Consider the following 14,153-nt stretch of genomic DNA (forward strand, 5'->3'; position numbering starts at 1 on the left):
TCTTTATATAGTGGAATACTATACAACATTAAAAAAAATATTGTTACACTCATGTTCTGATGATCTATTCATAATTAACCACCCCACAACTTTGTGGCTTAAAACAGTTTATATGCTGGCCCTGGCCGGTTGGCTCAGTGGTAGAGCGTCGGCCTGGCTTGCAGAAGTCCTGGGTTTGATTCCCGGCCAGGGCACACAGGAGAAGCACCTATCTGCTTCTACACCCCTCCCCCTCTCCTTCCTCTCTGTCTCTCTCTTCCCCTCCCGCAGCCAAGGCTCCATTGGAGCAAAGATGGCCCGGACGCTGGGGATGGCTCCTTGGCCTCTGTCCCAGGTGCTAGAGTGGCTCTGGTCGCAACAGAGCGACGCCCCGGAGGGGCAGAGCGTCGCCCCCTGGTGGGTGTGCCGGGTGGATCCCGGTCGGGCGCATGCGGGAGTCTGTCTGACTGTCTCTCCCCGTTTCTAGCTTCAGAAAAATACAAAAAACAAAACAAAATAAACAAACAAACAAAACCCCCCAACAATTTATATGCTCCCAATTCTGCATTTTGGCCAAGAAGTATTTTTTTTAAAGGCAAAAACTGAGTATTATTTTTTAATTTTGTGTGTGTAACAGAGATAGAGAGAGAGAGAGGGACAGATAGGGATAGACAGATAGGAAGGGAGAGAGATGAGAAGCATCAGTTCTTCATTGTGGCTCCTTAGTTATTCGTTGATTGCTTTCTCATATGTGCCTTGACCGAGGGACTACAGCAGAGCAAGTAACCGCTTGCTCAAGCTAGTGACCTTGGGCTCAAATCAGCAACTTTGGGCTTCAAGCCAGCGACCTTTGGGCTCAAGCCAGTGACCATGGGGTCATGTCTATGATCCCACACTCAAGCCAGTGACCCTGCGCTCAAGCTGGTGAGCCCACACTCAAGCCGGCAACCTCAGGGTTTCGAACCTGGGTCCTCTGTGTCTCAGTCTGATGCTCTATTCACTGTATTACCGCCTGGTCAGGCTATTTTTTAATTTTTTAAAATATTTTTTTTTGTATTTTTTTTTTTTTTGTATTTTTCTGAAGCTGGAAACGGGGAGAGACAGTCAGACAGACTCCCGCATGCGCCCGACTGGGATCCACCCGGCACGCCCACCAGGGGCGACGCTCTGCCCCTCTGGGGCATTGCTCTGCCGCGACCAGAGCCACTCTAGCGCCTGGGGCAGAGGCCAAGGAGCCATCCCCAGCGCCCAGGCCATCTTTGCTCCTATGGAGCCTTGGCTGAGGGAGGGGAAGAGAGAGACAGAGAGGAAGGAAGGGGGGGGTGGAGAAGCAAATGGGCGCCTCTCCTATGTGCCCTGGCTGGGAATCGAACCCGGGTCCCCTGCACTCCAGGTCGACACTCTACCGCTGAGCCAACCGGCCAGGGCAAAAGATTTTTTATTTATTGATTTTAGAGAGAGAGAGAGAGAGAGAGAGAAACAGGGTTGGGGAGGAGCAGGAAGCATCAACTTACAGTAGTTGCTTCTCGCATGTGCCTTGACCAGGCAAGCCCGGGGTTTCCAACTGGCAACCTGAGCATTCCAGGTTTTTTTAAAAAACCACATATTCATTCTTTTTTGTTTTATTTTATTTTATTTTATTTTATTTTATTTTATTTTATTTTATTTTATTTTATTTTATTTTATTGATTTTAGAGAGCAGAAGGGAGAGAGTGGGAGAGAGGCAGGAACATTGATCTGTCTGTTACTGTATGTGCCCTGACCGAGGATCGAACCGGCAACCTCTGTGCTTTGGCATGATGTTCTAACCAATCAAACTATCTGGCAGGATGAACTACTTTTCAAATGTTGAATCATTCTCTGCTGTACAGAGCATGGCTTTGCTCCCAAACCCTAGGGGTCTGAGGTGAGGCTGTCCCATGGGGGCTTTCCAGAGACTTCACCCTGTTTAGTTATCTCTCAAGGATATTTCAAGCACTATGGGATATGCTGGGTAGTATTTCCCAATGCTTGTCCTATAGCTTGGGCCCATCACAGAGCCCTCTTTCGCTCTGGACTCCACTCAAACATGGTAACTTCCCAAGTCATCCAACAAATGGGCTGGAGCATTAAGACATGGCCTCCCAAATCCATACAGGCCCACCCAGTGCTATGCCTCTTAGTGGTAGGATGTCTTCAGTGTAATAACTGGTCTTTTCCCATGGAGGAACATCTCATGTGCCCCAGTTCATTGACCACTTAAAACTTCACTGACGCCAGACCAGGTGGTGGCGCAGTGGATAGAGCGTCGGTTTGGGATGCAGAGGACCCAGGTTCAAGACCCCGAGGTCCCCAGCTTGGGCATGGGCTCATCTGGTTTGAGCAAAAGCCTACCAGCTTGAACCAAGGTCGCTGGGTCCAACAAGGGGTTATTACTCCGTCTGCTGAAGGCCCGTGGTCAAGGCACATATGAGAAAGCAATCAATGAACAACTAAGGTGCAATGAAAAACTAATGATTGATGCTTCTCATCTCTCTCCATTCCTGTCTGTCTGTCCCTGTCTATCCCTCTCTCTGACTCACTCTCTGTCTCTGTAAAAAATAATAATAATAAAAAAAAAAAACTTCACTGACATGATATCTCCCTTGCCCGATGTAAATTGGAAAGAGTGCATTGGCCATATTATTAGCTTCTTACAGTCAGAGGCTGTGCAGACTATTCTAGCAAATTTATATGTGACACACTGGCTGCAATTAGAGCTCCCACGTGGGTTGCCATCAGTAGTCATGCTTCATTTGGGTGTTGCAGGAGCAGTATGGGGCGGGCTGCGTGGGGATATGATGAGGCCACCCACCCTGCATCCTTTGAGAGTGGGGCTGATCTCCACAATGCCACTGGGGACGTGTGGTATTGCTTCTGGGTTACTCTTTTGACTAGTGGAACAATTTTAGAGATTTCTACTTGGTCCTTCTTTCCGTAATGGCTTTTATAGATTAGGGAAGCAGTATGAGAGTTCTGCCAGCTGCTACATCTATCCGCCCCAATGTGCACTGAGGGGCTAGGACATAACAGCAGAGTGGTTCTGAGATGAGCCTGGGCGGGATCCATATGTCCCCTGTAGGGAAAACAGCTGTGTTAGGCCGGCTCACTTGCATTTTGCATGCTTAGTGTGTGAGCACGTGGCAGGGCCATGTGTGTGTAGCTTCTGTAAGGCTATGGGTGCTTGCCCTCAGAGAAGGCTGTGGATTGCTTGCCCGCCACTGTGAGGGGCCGTTTTGCTGTTCGTTCGCCTGCTGCCGTGAGAAGCGGTTTCCTCTGCCTGTTGGTTCGTCCACCATTGTGAGAATCTGTTAAATGGGAATGGCTCAACGCTTTCGGGCTCCGCACTCTCTGCCCAAATACAGAGTGAACCTGCCTGGCCTCGGCCACTGGTATTACATCTGGCATAGTGGGAAGGATTTGGATCAGGTGGGTCTAGAGCGGCCAACACCCTTAAAGGGTGGAATTAGAGGGGCAGCCATTCTAGAACTTGTAGTTCCATGGGATGGGTGTTTTTTTTACAGCCTGGCGAGAAGAAAATGAAAACTCTGAGAGAGGCACCCAAACTTGAGAACTCCAGTTTATCCTAGAAGCCGAATGCTGGCACAGGCGTGTTGTCAGAGACACAGCTGTAGGTTCAAGAGCTCGAGTTTCAGCTTCAGGCTGAGAGCCAGCAGCCGCAAGAGCCAAAGCAGTCGCTGAAGAAGGAGCTGCATCTGTGCCGGCAGAGGGACTCTGAGTCAGCGGTTGTAGGTGTTTCCAACTCCCCCTTCTCTGAGGAGGAGGTGGTTCAGGCTGAAACTGCCCTCGGCAGATTCAGAGCCCAGCCAGTGATCACCCAGAAGGTAAAAAACCCAGCAGCCAAAAGTGCCTCAGGGGCAGGCACAACCTCCTCCGCCAGTGGCTGAGCTCTCTGTGGTCCCACCCTCCACCCAGACAGAGCTGATGGAGTTAGGGGAGAAATTCAGGCAGAAACTGAGTCCCTGGCAGCTTGGTTGCTGCGGCTGTGGGACATAGGGGGGGGGGTGGTGGTGGTGGATGGCATCATGCTCTCCGGAACAGAGATGGAGAAACTAGAAGCCATTACCATGCACTCCTCCTTGAGATGGCGTCTTCAGAACTGCCGTGACAACTATACCCTATTAGAATGGGTGGTGGCTGTCATTTGTAAAGTCTGACAGAATGCTGGAGACGTGCCAGGGGCAGTGAGTCAGTGGCAGTTGTATAATGAGCTTCAGCAGGTCCTCTGGGAACTAGGTATGAAGAATGCTGCTTTCAACCTGAGGTCTCCTGGGCCAGATGAGGAAGTATTTACAGCAGGGATGAGGGACCTTATTCTCTGTAGCACCCCACCAGCCCTTTTTGGGTCACTAGTGGCTATCTTGAGCCCCTATGTGGGGCAGCCCATCAGTGCTGTTACACAGAGGGTAGCAGATTTGGGGGAGGTAGAGGCAGCATGAAACCATAAGGCTGTGTGACTGCTGCCTGTGCTGCCCCCCCCCTCAACTCCAGCTAACAAGAGAAATGGGCCTGTAAAGGTTACCCGAACACAGGTGTGGGTCGATTTGATCGTGGCCAGGGCAGATAGGGAGAAATTAGATGTCAGGTCTAATAGAGTTCTGTTAGAGCTTTGGCAGCAGCTTAAACCACAGCAGAGGTTCCAGCTGTTGAAAAAGTAGGGGAAGTGGGTGGCCCCAGCAGCTACCAAGAAAATGGCTGGTGTTTGGGTTGCATGATTGCAAGATTACTTGTTGGAGACAGCTGAGGGAGAGGAGGATCCCCAGGATCTGTTGTTACAGTTTGAATAGGGGGAAGGCCGAGGGACCTGTCCAATGGGGATGGGCAGGGGCCGTAGGCCCCATGTGAAATTGGCAATCCACTGGTCCCCTTTTAATGAGCAGTAGGTGTTGGCCTTAAAAGATAATAGGTGCGGCCCTGGCCGGTTGGCTCAATGGTAGAGCGATGGCCTGGCGTGCAGAAGTCCCGGGTTCGATTCCCAGCCATGGCACACAGGAAAAGCGCCCATCTGCTTCTCCACCCCTGCCCCTCTCTTTCCTCTCTGTCTCTCTCTTCCCCTCCCGCAGCCAAGGCTCCATTGGAGCAAAGATGGCCCGGGCGCTGGGGATGGCTCCTTGGCCTCTGCCCCAGGTGCTAGAGTGGCTCTGGTCACCACAGGGCGACGCCCGGAGGGGCAGAGTGTCACCCCCTGGTGGGCGTATCGGGTGGATCCCGGTCGGGCTCATGCAGGAGTCTGTCTGACTGTCTCTCCCCGTTTCCAGCTTCAGAAAAATACAAAAAAAAAAAAAAAAAAAAAAAGATAATAGGTGCTTGTACAGCGGCACAATACTTGAATGTGTTTGACCCTGCCAGGCCCTGTGAGCTTGCTGGGGGGTTTGGGTAGGGCTTGTGTCAATGGACAGTGTGTTTATGGAAAGGCAGTGAGGTTTGTTATCAAAGAGCTGTATGGCTAGTTGCCTATAATGAACCTTTACCTTGGTGGTTTGCACAGACAGCTGGGCTGTCTGTTGTGGACTGATCACTGAGCGGTGTAATGGATTCTTGAAGCAGGGACTGAGATGAGAGGGGGGCACCTTGCTGGATGGAACCCCGGACAGGGGCGGGGCCCAGCACCTGTGGAGGCCCTCCTGCACCATGCTGCTGCTCCCATCCAGTTGCAGAGACGCAGCAAGGACGCTTTCTTCCATGGACACGGCCCTGGACTGTACAGGCCCCCCCACCTACGATGACACCTTAGGGTAGGGGGCTAGAGGTGGGCTTCCAGTTAACTCCCTGGACAAGCAACGCCTGGCCGCCTAAGGTGAAAATGTGTTATCCCTGGGGTGCTCAGGGAGATGTCATTGTGAAGGGCATCTTTGTAATGATTGTTATTTTTGGTATAGCTTGGGCCTTCATACCTCGGCCTCTAGAGACGGGGTGGGCAAACTGGGGTTCCAAAGCCAGCTGCCTGAGGTCATGCCCCCTAGGAAGTGGTGGGGAGCCAGGATACCCTGCCTGGTGACCCAGGTCACACTGACTGCTAAATAAACCAGAAAGGGGAAGTGCCTCGCCCAGCCACCACCACAGTGACAGTTCTAAGAGGAGGCTTGCAGGGGAGGTTATCTTCTGCACCCCTCTGCAGTCCTCGGTGGGACAGGTTTTCTCAGTCTTATGGAAAGCGTGCAGTGTAAGTGGAACTCTAAGACAGAGCCTGGTTTCAGCTGCACCCATCGCCGGCCCTCCTCACCTCCTCCCACGGTTCAGAGCCAGCAGCTGGAGGCAGGGGACCCAGGTCTCCCAGTCTGAACTCAGCTCTTGCCACTGCACTCCAGAACAGAGAGTATCTTGCTTCAGGGTTTACTAGACCGTGAAGTGAATTTAAGCACCTGGGAATCGAAAATCTGTGAGTGCCTGAACTTTCCCATTTCATAAAATGGTCTCACTGTCTTTGATCTTTGTTCACTAATTCACTTTTTGTAAAACGTCATTTCTGAGCTCAGTGTTTTTAAGTACAGTGATATTATATTTTAAAATTAACTCTACTGTTCCCTAAAAGGCCTGGATCTAACTTTTTTCTTACTACTATGTTATATCCACCTGCCAATTGGCTCAGGGGCCGGTTTCTCCCCTGGGACGGGTGTAGAGGATGAGGTTGGGTTGAGCACTCCAGGGCTGTGACCCCCACCTTTTCCGTGTCAGTGCGGGTGGAGGATAGGGTGAGGGGTAAGGGCAAGTGAGCTGGGCTGCCTTGAGATCTTGGGGACTGGATCTTAAAAATCTAAGCTCATGCTGTTCGAAGAGAAGCAGAGAGAGTCCCCCAATGGAGAGCAACAGTTCCTGGATTTGTTGCACTTGCCCAAATCCAGCGGCAAACACTGTTGGCCCTACTTTCAGAATACATCCAGAGTTCAGTCCCCTCTCTCATCACCTCCACCGCTGCCCTCCTGGCCCGAGTCACCACTCATCTGGATTATTTCAGCAGCCTCCTCACTGGTCTCCCTGCTTCTGTCTTCACCTGGTACAGTCTGTCCTCCACAGTGAAAGCTGCCGGAGGGATTCTTTTCACACCTGTGTTGGATCACCTCACCCTCCAACGGCTTCCATGTCACTGAAAGTAAAACCAGGTCCCACGTGACCTACATATAGGTTGTGCTGTCTGCTATCTCTGACCTCATCTCCACTCTTCCCTCTGTGACTTGCTCCAGCCACACTGGTCTCCTCACGGTTCCTCATGTTCACAAAGCATGTGCCTGCCTCAGGGCCTTTGCACTCACTGTTTCCCCTCCCTGAACACTCTTCTTCCAGGCTGTCTTCCTTACATACTCTATTTCAATATCACCTCCTCAGGCAGATCTCCCTTGACCACCCCCTCTGCTTAGCTTTCCTACATAGCACTTATTGCTGCCACACATTATATTGTGTTCGGTTGTTGGGTTTTTTTTCTATTTTATTTTCACTTGTGTATCCCCAGTGCCTAGCACAGAGTCTGGCACCTATTAGGTCCCCAATTAATATTTGTTGCATAAAAAAATAGACCTGGCTGGTTGACTCAGCGGTAGAGCGTTGGCCTGGTGTGTAGAAGTCCCGGGTTCGATTCCCAACCAGGGCACACAGGTGAAGTACCCACCTGCTTCTCCACCCCTCCCCCTCTCCTCTCTCTGTCTCTCTTCCCCTCCTGCAGCCAAGGCTCCATTGGAGCAAAGTTGGCCCGGTGCTGAGGATGGCTCCATGGCTTCTGCCTCAGGTGCTTTAATGGCTCCCCCCGCAACAGAGCGACGCCCCAGATGGGCAGAGCATCGCCCCCTGGTGGGCATGCTGGGTGGATCCCAATGGGGCGCATGCGGGAGTCTGCCTCCCCGCTTCTAACTTTGGAAAAATACAAAAAAATAAAATAAAGTAAATGAATGCCTTATTTACTTCAGTAAAGCCACAGAAACTTCTCAGAGTGTTAATTTCCTCAGTGGTAAAAAGGAGATAAAAGGATGGTTGGTTGTGAGAATATGTATTTATTTAGAAATTAAATTTATTAATTTTGAAAACTTTTTTGCTTTGAAATCAATTCAGACATACAGAAAAGCTGCAACAATTATTATACAACAATTACTATACAGCTCCCATATATTCTTTATCAATAGGGCTCAAATATTCACATTTTACTGATTCCTTCATCATTCTCTCTCTGGATATCTACAGATTATTCGTAAATAGATTTTTGAATGGGTAAGTAATGTATAAAGATGGTTCAAAAACAACAACAGTGAGACAGAAACCTCCCTCTTTCGTCCCAACACTTCTTTTCAACCCAGCTTCTACCAGTATATTCTTGTATGTTCTATCAGAAAATTTCTTTAAATATATATATATATATTGTTTATTTATTCTAGAGAAAGAGAGAGAGGAAAGGGAGAGAAAAAGACAGAGAAAGATCAATTTATTGTTTTACTTCTTGATGCATTCATTGGCTGATTCTTGTATGTGCCCTGACTGGGGATCGAACCTGCAACCTTGGTGTATCACGACAGTGCTCTAACCAAGTGAGCTACCCAGCCAGAGCAGAAAATTTCTTTTCTTTTCTTTTTTAATTGAAACTATTCGGGTGACATTAGTTAATAAAACTATATCGGTTTCAGGTGCACCGTTCTATAATACATCATCTGTATACTGTATTGTGTGTTCACCAACCACGTCGTCTCCGCCTATCAGCATCTGCCCCCTTTTCCTCTCCTACTTCCCCACACCTCACCGGCCCTCTGTTGTCTGTCTATGGTGCTGTCAGGACTATTCTATATGTTTACAAACACATATGAATGTATGTATGTGCATCTCTAGAGCATAAATGTCATCCACACACATACACTTCTTGTCATGCAGGGGTACTGCACTCACTGTTCCGCACCTTTCTCTTCTCATTCAACAACGTATTTTGAGGGTCATTCTGTTGGGCCCGCGTGGGTCTTTCTCATGTTCTTCCCAGCTGCACAGTAGGCCACTGTACGCACATACCGAGCTTATCTGACCAGTTCCCTGTTGATGAAAATTTAGGTTGTTTCCAATCCTTTGCTACTAAGACCACGCTGCAATGAATACCCTTTCAGCTGGTCATTTTGTACCTCACCTGTAGGACAAGTGACGAGAGGAGAAATTGCTGAGTAAAAAACTTTGATATTTTAGATGTTGGTAGATCCTAGCACATTTCTTTTCATGAAAGACATACCAGTTTATGTTCTTATCAACGACGTGTGATAGTGATTCCCTACATCCTTTACATAACATTTTTTTAAAGTTTTACCAATTGGATAACTTAAGTCATACCGTTTTTGTTTTTTTAATGTTTATTGTATTGATTTAAGAGAGAGAGAGAGAGACAGACAGACAGACACAGGAACATGGATCTGCTCCTGTAAGTGCCCTGACTGGGGATTGAACTGGCAATCTCTGCACCTTGGGATGATGCTCTAACCCAGTGGTAGTCAACCTGGTCCCTACTGCCCACTAGTGGACGTTCCAGCTTTCATGGTGGGTGGTAGCGGAGCAACCAAAGTATAAATAAAAAGACAGATTTAACTATAGTAAGTTGTTTTATAAAGATTTATTCTGCCAAACTTAGCGAAAATCCGACATAAAGTACTGGTAAGTAATTATTATTATATGCTTTAACTTGCTGTAACTCTGCTTTATAAATTTTATAAAGTAAAGTGACTTCCCTACTTTATAAATCACCATTACTGTGGAACCGGTGGGTGGTTAGAAAATTTTACTACTAACAGAGATACAAAAATGGGCAGTAGGTATAAAAAGGTTGACTACCCCTGCTCTAACCAACCCAGCTATCCAGCAAAGGCTTAAATAATATCTTAGTTTATTTTTTGTTTCTTTTATTATGAGTCAAGATAAACATTTTTCATGTGTTTAAAAGCAATTGATATTTTCCCCCATGAATTGCTTATTCACACATGGTACCAATTTCTCTAACGAATCACTGATTTGTAGGAACTCTTGATATATGGAAGAAGTTAGTTTATTTTCTGTGATGTATTATTTTTTTTTCCAGTTTGCCTTTTGATTTGTCAATGTTGACTTTTTTTTTGCTAGTCATTTTATTATTTTAAATTTTCTACATAGTCAAATGTTTCAATCTTTTATAGCTTCAAATGCTTTGTGATATGCTTGGCAAGGCTTTGTCTGCTCTAAGATTATTTGAAAATTATCCCATGATTCCGTAGGGCATTTGTTCACACATACACAAAAGTAGAGAGAAGAACAGAATGAGCCAGCAGTTTCCCACCAACTCCAACAGTGATCAGAACAGGGCTGGGGCCAGTATTATTTCATCTACGCACTATCCATTCCCCCTCCCTCAATTATTTTGACATAAATACCAAACAACATAATTGTATGGGTTTTTTTTTAAGTGAGAAGAGGGGAGGTAGAGAGATTGACTTCACAGGCACCCTGACTGGAATCCACCTATCCTTAGGGCCTGGGGATGACACTCAACCAATCGAGCCACTGACTGCGGGAGGGGAAGAGAGAGAGAAGGGGGAGAGGGAGGAGAAGAGAAGCAGATGGTCGCTTCTCATGTGTGCCCTGACCGGGTATCAAACCCGGGACTTTTGTACATCGGGCCAATGTTCTGTTTACTGAGTCAACAGGCCAGGGACAATTGTATGCTTTTTTTAAAGCTTAAATTCTTTTTTTTTTTTTCTTTTTTCTTTTTTTTGTATTTTTCTGAAGCTGGAAACGGGGAGAGACAGTCAGACAGACTCCCGCATGCGCCCGACCGGGATCCACCCGGCACGCCCACCAGGGGCGATGCTCTGCCCACCAGGGGGCGATGCTCTGCCCCTCCGGGGCGCGTCGCTCTGCCGCAACCAGAGCCACTCTAGCGCCTGGGGCAGAGGCCAAGGAGCCATCCCCAGCGCCCAGGCCATCTTTGCTCCAATGGAGCCTTGGCTGCGGGAGGGGAAGAGAGAGACAGAGAGGAAGGGGGGGGGGTGGAGAAGCAAATGGGCGCCTCTCCTGTGTGCCCTGGCCGGGAATCGAACCCGGGTCCCCCGCACGCCAGGCCGACTCTCTACCGCTGAGCCAACCGGCCAGGGCCAAAGCTTAAATTCTTGATCCATATGAAATTATTTTAGAATTAGAGCTCTAACTTTGTTCTTTGAAAATACCTAACCCATTCTCCCAATGGTTTATTGAATGAACCACCTTTCTCATTGATCTGAAATGCTACTTTTATTATACACTGAATTCCCATGTGTACATTTGAGTTTATTCCTATCTATTCTTTATTCTGTACCATTGGGTCATTCATTTATACTCATGCTGCAGTACCACACTGTTCTGGTAGTTGCAGCTCTAGAATATATTTTGGTATTGGGTTAGACTATTCTTTAAGAGATAACTTAGATTTAAGCCTCTAACTGTAGATGTAAAATATACTCTCAGACACTGCCTGAGCGTGAGGGCTTGAGGTAAGGCATGGTGTGAAGTTTTACAGCCAGCGTTAGCCATAACTGTGTCCATCAACACTCTGGCTGAGATAAGGCATGGCATCACCGTGGCAACCGGAGAGTAGGGTCCAATTTCTGGCTTTGCCACTGAGGACTGGGTGACCTCAGGCAGTCCAGCTCACCGTTCTGAGCCTCTGCTTAACCGGACTGCCCTCCAGGCTCCAGCATTCTCCCGGTTCCAGGGCTCTAGGGCAAGGGGGGCCTCATGAGAAGCAGGAAGATTGTGAAAGGATAACCAGTGGGCACTTCTACAGGAAGTCTCAGAAATTAACAGGAGATTGGCTCGTGGGGGAACGGAAGAGCGATTAAGCAAGAGACAAGACTGTTAACAGTTCCAGAGCTGGCAGGCTCCTCCGGCAGGTCCAGGAGGCCTGGGCTGCACGCGCCACCGAGAGTCTTCGAGAGGTAGGAGCCTCCCCTGAGTTGCCACCAGACCTCTTATCTTTGGAAGGGTGAGGATGGGGGAGCCATCCAGCTCCCCTGCCAGGAGTGCAGAAGTCCTCTTTTCTCATGAAGTCGGGGTGCTCTGCATGGTCTAACGGAGTGCACCTGGGCAGGGGACTGGGGTCGGTTTCCTGCCCTTAGATGGTTATGTGACCTTGGACAAGTCACCTGGCTTCCCAGAGTCTCGGTTTCTCTATCAAGTTAGCGAGGGGAAGAGAGGTGAGTAGACCAGAACAAGGCACGAGATGTGGGCTGTCAGACCCATGAACTTGGGCAGTTTGGGTTCTCTGGCCATTGTGATTATTGACCGTTATTGAGGGAAGGTGGGGATGAGAACAGACCCAGCCCCTCACCCCTGCGGTGAGAGAGTGACGGAGTTGGGGAGGCCCTACGGCACCCGCCATCTCTGCCCTGTCCTTATACAGCCGTCCACTCCTTGACCGAAAGCCCGGTGCCCACTCCCCTGAGGATCCCCCAGCAGGGAGCCGGTCCCTAGAGCTGCCTGGGAGCCGAGCTCATGTGCTCTCAAGTTGGGCTTCATACTTCATATGATTTCTTGGGCGAGGGATGTGAGGAGAGGGAGTCGTGGCGTGGGGGTGAGCGTCTGTGTGGCCCTGGTCACGAGGGGGCTGCTGACTGGTAAGGGTGGGAGGTAGCCACGATCCAGGAAGGGGGACACAAAGGTGCCCCTGCTGGCTGACTCTAAGGCATGTGCTCTGAGTCAGTGGTCCCCAACCCCCGGGCCGTGGACCGGTATTGGTCCGTGGGCCATTTGGTACCGGTCCGCAGAGAAAGAATACATAACTTACATTATTTCTGTTTTATTTATATTTAAGTCTGAATGATGTTTTATTTTAAAAAAATGACCAGATTCCCTCTGTTACATCCGTCTAAGACGGGGTCCCCAAACTACGGCCCGCGGGCCACATGTGGCCCCCTGAGGCCATTTATCTGGCCCCTGCCACACTTCTGGAAGGGGCACCTCTTTCATTGGTGGTCAGTGAGAGGAGCCTAGTTCCCATGGAAATACTGGTCAGTTTGTTGATTTAAATTTACTTGTTCTTTATTTTAAATATTGTATTTGTTCCCGTTTTGGTTTTTTACTTTAAAATAAGATATGTGCAGTGTGCATAGGGATTTGTCCATAGTTTTTTTTATAGTCCGGCCCTCCAACGGTCTTAGGGACAGTGAACTGACCCCCTGTGTAAAAAGTCTGGGGACCCCTGGTCTAAGACTCACTCTTGATATATTTATCTGTCCCACCCTAAAGGCCGGTCCGTGAAAATATTTTCTGACATTAAACCGGTCCGTGGCCCAAAAAAGGTTGAGGACCACTGCTCTGAGTGATTCAGTGACAGACACCCCCGCTCATGGGCTTTGAGAGAGCTGGCCACGAGGCAGTGGCAGGCAAGGGCTGGTCAGTGGACACTGGCTGGGGGGGTGGAAGTGTGTGAGTGTGAGCGTGCTCACGCATGCACACCTGTGTGAGGACTGGCTGAAGGTCGTCCCCACTGTCTCTGAATGGCATGCCTTTCTGCCCCGGGCCTCCTGACGGGCAAGGAGGAGGCCCCCGGTGGCCTCTGACAGGCTCAGAGGGCTGATGCTGAGGCCACGGCAGAGTGGGGGCTGGGTGCTTCTTTTTTACAAAACAGCCGCTGAGAATGGGCGGGGGAGGCGCAGCCCTGGACCCCCCCACAGGGACAGTCAGCTCACCCCCTGTCCTGGGATAGGTCACAGGGGAGTTATTTCGGGACTCTGTAAGTGCCCTGACTTACGGGAGCCTGACAGGCAGCATGGACCACCCACATCACAGTCGCCTCTTCCCCCAGCACTTAGGTTCTAGAAACTTCCGCAATGGGCGTCTTATCTTGCTGCCCAGTGTGTTATCTCCATCGACGGAAGTGCATGTGAAACTTGAGTTTCCAAGAGTCACACCCAGAGCACAGCCTGCCCCCTCTGGCCTCCTCCATGGAGCTCTGGTCCCAGCCGCGGCGGCTCCGCGGGGTGCCTGTGAGCCACAGACAGACTTCCTGCCACCAGGAAGGTGCCTCTCCAGGAAGTGGTCTTGGGGAAGTCCATCCCTGACCAACCAGGGGCATAGATCTGGTGCTGGTTCTGCTACTGACGCCACGGCCGGGGCAGGTCTCTGAGGCTGGGAGTCTCCCTCCCTCCATTCCTCCCTCAGTCTCCTCATCTGTCAAG

The 14,153-nt window shown here is 49.5% G+C and overlaps 1 protein-coding gene across 1 annotated transcript in view; it reads left to right on the forward strand.

Moving 5' to 3' along the window:
• The first annotated feature begins 12,069 nt into the window (after nt 1-12,069).
• RAB44 (RAB44, member RAS oncogene family) overlaps nt 12,070-14,153 on the forward strand; it is a 35,053-nt gene continuing 32,969 nt past the window's right edge. The window contains exon 1 of the mRNA XM_066252920.1: nt 12,070-12,170. The gene's annotated coding sequence lies outside the window, so the exon portion shown is untranslated. The remainder of the gene's footprint in view (nt 12,171-14,153) is intronic.

Source organism: Saccopteryx bilineata, chromosome 1 (assembly GCF_036850765.1).
Source record: "Saccopteryx bilineata isolate mSacBil1 chromosome 1, mSacBil1_pri_phased_curated, whole genome shotgun sequence".
NCBI classification, from domain to species: Eukaryota; Metazoa; Chordata; class Mammalia; order Chiroptera; family Emballonuridae; genus Saccopteryx; species Saccopteryx bilineata.